Below are 4,726 nucleotides of genomic sequence, written 5' to 3'. Positions count from 1 at the left end.
GACTGGGGAGCAGATGGTCCCATTGCTCCTCTTTCTGGGTCTTTCCAGGAACTTGATGTATCCTGATTGAGTCCCTGAAGCAATGAGCTTGGAAAGTAATGGTTCACTGTTCTTTGTTGTATTTTTTTTTCCGGTGGACAGCATCCATTTGTAACTTCAGCCAAGCCACCATTCATCCTGGCACAACTCATCAACTCAGTGAAGAAGACGAATAACCCTAACTCTAAACCCTAACCCTAAACCCTAACCCTAACCTTAAATGCTAACCCAAACCCAAACCCTAACCCTGTCCCTATCTGTAACCCTTACCCTAACCCCAACCCTAAGTCTAAGCCTAGGCCTAAACCTAAACCTAAGCCTAAGCCTAAGCCTAAGCCTAAGCCTAACCCTAACCCTAACCCTCGGAGACGAGAACATAGCAATCATGTCAAGATGTTATCTCTGTTACCAATTTAGAGTAGGATTGTAGAGTAGGGTTGCTGAACAGATTTGTAGCATAGAATTATAGATTAGAGTTGTAATTAATAAAGTTTCTGAAACATCAACTCATTTGGAAGATTCTCCTCCTTCTGACCCCTTCAGAAAATTCAACATTTCCTTCTGAATTACCAGTTGTTTTTTATGGGTGCTAAGTCACACATATGGCTTCTTTTGTATGGTTTCATAAGTGAGGAGGGCTCCTCTTCATTCATCCTCTCCAGACCACACTGCCTTTGGAATATGACCCACTGGCTGGTTATGGCACAGCTGTGATATTTCTAGTTGAGGCAGTAAGGGCAATGGCATTTGAAGGCAAAAACAAAGGAAGAATGAGGCAGCCCAAACATCTTGTGCAGGTTCAGGCCTTCAGCTGTGACTGCAGAGCATTGGGGTTCCTGCCACTTGGATTTGGATCCCTAAATGCAATAATCTCTTTGGCTGGAGGAGAGCCTTGCTCAAGTGAGAAAGCAGAAAGATCAGAGAGGGTGCTCGGGAAGGTCTCCTGTGGTGCAGAGCTGTCAGCGCCTGTGAGGTGAGAGTGGGCCCGGCCTTGCCCGGGCTGGAGCCCCAGCAGAGCCCCGGCAGAGGCCGGAGCAGCCTGAGCCCCGGCAGAGGCAGGCTGGAAGGAGGCCCTTGGAGCTGCAAGAGGCAGCAGCCGGGCCCTGGGTGCCTCTTGCTGGGAGCGGGCGAATCCTCCGCTCTCAGAGCCCAGGTGGCAGCTGGCTGCTGCCGAGGGGAAGCGCAGCCGTGCTGGGCACAGCCCGGCCTGGAGGCATTGGCCGTCTGGAGTGTGCCCAGGAGCAGAGAAAGGCCAAGGGCAGCCGCGGGCCGCTGGGCTGGCTGAGGATTCCTCCTCTTCTGCAGGCTGCCCTGCAACCCCTGGCAAAGGCCAGCAGTGTGTGCAGCACTCTGGTCACCATGGGAGGGAGCTGGGCTGCTTGGCAGGCTGGAGCACAGGGCATCTCCTTCAGGCCGGCACTTGTGCCAGGGAAGTGAGGCCAGCGTGAGGCAGGGACAGCTTGACAGGGCACACCTGCAGGAGCCAGCGCCTCACGCAGCTCTGGGAGGAAGCGCCTGCAACCCTGCAGTTCTGCACTGAGCCTGAGCAAAGGTGTGAGATGCAGAGTGATTGGCAGAAATATTCAGGCCCACCAGGCCAGCCTGCTTTGTGCTTTGTGGCGCACAGCATGCACTGTGCAATGCAGCTCTGAGCTGCTGGGAGAGAGGCAGTCGGGGATGTGCCTGAGGTTTGTGCTTGTGGAGTGAACTGATTTGGAAGGGGGCAGAAGGGTTTGAGCAGGCAATTTGTGTTTTCTTCATTAATTTCTGAAAGAAAGTCATAATGTGTTGCACACAGGTAGGGTTATTAGAAAAGAAAGGCCTTATAAAATCAGGCCTTGCTATAGTAAATTCCCAGATAGCCTGTTACATCTTCTACATGCAGCCAGCAAACTTCCCATGGGAACAGTCATGAGTGCAGTTAGCACAACAAGCTATTGTGCTAAGAAAACTGTTTGCATCTCTAATAAACAAGAAATCTCTCCCATGAGCATCCATGAAAAAAAATGTAATCACCTGAGTAAGAGTGAGTCTTAAAAAGAGTGAGTCTTTGCATGTACACACTAATACACCTTCTAAGCAATAAATTGTGTGGCAAGGAAACTACCAGCCAGCTGGACTGAACACGAGATCTGTGAAAACCGTGTAAAAATGAGTTATGTGAATGAAGAATTGGCTTTCCCTGCATGAAGAAACTGAGTCCCAGCCGCTTTATTGACACAGCAATGTGGCTTCACTCAGCAAGAGCACTTGCAGGGTGTATTGATGAAACGCTTGTGTTTGATTCCCAGAATAGGAAGAAGAGGCGTGTAACAAACAGGGTTTAGTCTTGTAAATTCTTTTAGCTTTAACAGGAGTGCTGAAGCCTGTATTCCCCCACTGCAGTGCTTACTGTGTGCAACTGGCGATCTTGGCCTTGAGAATAAGGAGAGTGCCCCTGCTAAGAACATAGCTGGAATGCATTCAAAGGGAAGAAAGTGTTTTTAGGAGGCTCTTGACCACCAAAGGAGAATTTGAGGAATGGGAATATTTCCCAAACAACTGTGTCAGGAACCAGAGACGGGCCCGAAGCCCTGCCATATTTGATCCATGTTTGAGCAGGTTCACAAGACAGTGAAGGAAAGTGTCTTGTTTAACATGGGGGACCTTGACCCTTGAAAGAGAAACAATGTATTGGTCAATCAGTGGGCAGTCAAGCTGTGAAAGGGGAACAATGGAGCCGTTGGTGGCAGGGAGTCATGGAGTCATCCTGAGCCATCATCTCACACGCCAGCCATGTGTGAGCTGGTGCTGTAACTGGGAAAATTCCACATCCTTAGCAGGAGATACAAGGCCTGGTTCTGAGCTGGAAGGGTGAGAAGGATGAGATGCACAGCGTTTTGATCCAGAGGATGTCCTGGAAGTGCACTGCCTAACTGCCCCTGCTGCCGAGCACCACGCTCCATCTCCTTCTCCTGCTCAGCACATTTTTGGGAATCCAGGGGTTGGTATGTATTATTTGCTACTGCAACTAATGGAATAAAGTTGCTTTGCAAGCTCAGTTGTGTCTTAGGTTCTTTTGTGCATGGATCGCCTCCTGAACCTGTGGCAACGACCAGCAGGGACCTACAGGACACTCCTATTCTCATGTCAGTAAATTCTGAGAAGTGATTGAAATATGTCAATAAATTTGAGGTAATGTTTAGCCTATGAGTTTCAGCAAAGTATTGAATATGTCTTAGTTCCATGGATACAAAACGGGTAGGTGAGATTGCTGGGTGTGCAGGGCTTAGGGAAGTGATTCCCTATGCACCCACCACTGAAACAAAGTAATGCCTCCTTTCTAGCCCAGAGCTGGCAACAGGGATCAGGCCCTGCTTGGAAACTTTCATTTTGGCAACTTCTGTTAGCAGGTAAGAAAGGTCAAAATGAAACATTTTCCAGCTGGTTTATCCTTTTAGGCACCAAAGCTCTGTGCCACGGGTGGCCTGGGTGTGTGCAGAGCAATGCAGCCCCCACAAAGCCCTTGGTTTCCCCTCAAGTTGCCAGTTTGACTACTTCCAAAGGGAAAGAAAGGCAGAGATGTACATCCACAGGAGCCCTGGGCTGTGGGCCATTTTCTTGGTCTGGTTGCCTTTGCTTGTATCCCATCTGAGTGCTCAGCTGGGGTACAGGCTGTAGGTGCTTGGGGCACTCTTGGAGCTCCTCTTGGATCCCCTGAACAACAGGGTTTGGCCCCTGAGGGGAATTTGTGCTGCTTTGTGACAGAGGAAAACTTCCCAGGCTCTTCTGTGTTTGCTGTAGGGAAGGTTGGTTATTGCTTGGCATAAATTCACAGACCAACATGGAGCGTTTGCTTTGTGATGTCAGGGCATGGTTGCCACATCGTCATAGTGGCATCAGAAGGTTGCCTTGGTGCACAGAAGGCCTGAGTGTCAGAGCAGCCCTAGTGCTGGCTCAGATTCAGGAGAACTTTCCTGATTGGCACCTTTGTCAGTGGGTAGCTGCCCACTGACAAGAGCATTGTTTCATCTATTTACCTAACTTTCAAAAATAACAATGTTTCACTATCTGGCCAGGGCAGCTTTTGCTGCTTATGGCATTTCTTTTTCCGCGTGTTATGTTACCCACTTTGCACGTAAGTAGAGTTTTCCATTCTACTTAGGTTAGGGTGTATCCTAACCTGGCTTTTCTATGTCTTCCTGCTCTTTCTTGGTGGCTGAGTTTCTGATTTTGTAGGAGAAAGAGCATTAGGATGCCAGTGGTTTGGTAAAGCTCCTGCCAAGAGGTTCAGCTAAAAAGGGGGTGTCTGTAGCCACAGGGGCAGCATTTGCAGGGGAACCTGCAGGGCTTCCGTTCCCTTCACGGGAGAGTCTGTGGCAGCAGAGTCTGTCATTTCCTCAGGCTGCTGGGACAAGCAAGACAGCTTTGAAAATGCAGACTGGCAGACCTTCTTGGAATGCCTTTTAAAATCTCTGCAGTTGTTCCCAGAACTCATGGAAAGCTTATTTCTTTTTAAATTTTGTCATGAAAGGATTTAACTCTCTAACTTGACCCTTTACCAAGTGCTTAGCTAGTGATTCTCTTTGCAAGGAAATGTAAACTCTAAAGCAGTGAGTGTCCGCCACAGCTCAGAGGGGATTTTGAGGAAGCATTTCTGGGCAAGCATTTCCAGCAAATTAAAGAGAATTAGTGCATGCAACTGATT

Source organism: Melozone crissalis, unplaced genomic scaffold, assembly GCF_028551555.1.
Source record: "Melozone crissalis strain CALT ecotype California unplaced genomic scaffold, PUWL_Pcris_2 ptg000104l_1, whole genome shotgun sequence".
Lineage (NCBI taxonomy): Eukaryota > Metazoa > Chordata > Aves > Passeriformes > Passerellidae > Melozone > Melozone crissalis.
The sequence above is the reverse complement of the archived record's forward strand: the minus strand, read 5'-3'. Positions refer to the sequence as shown.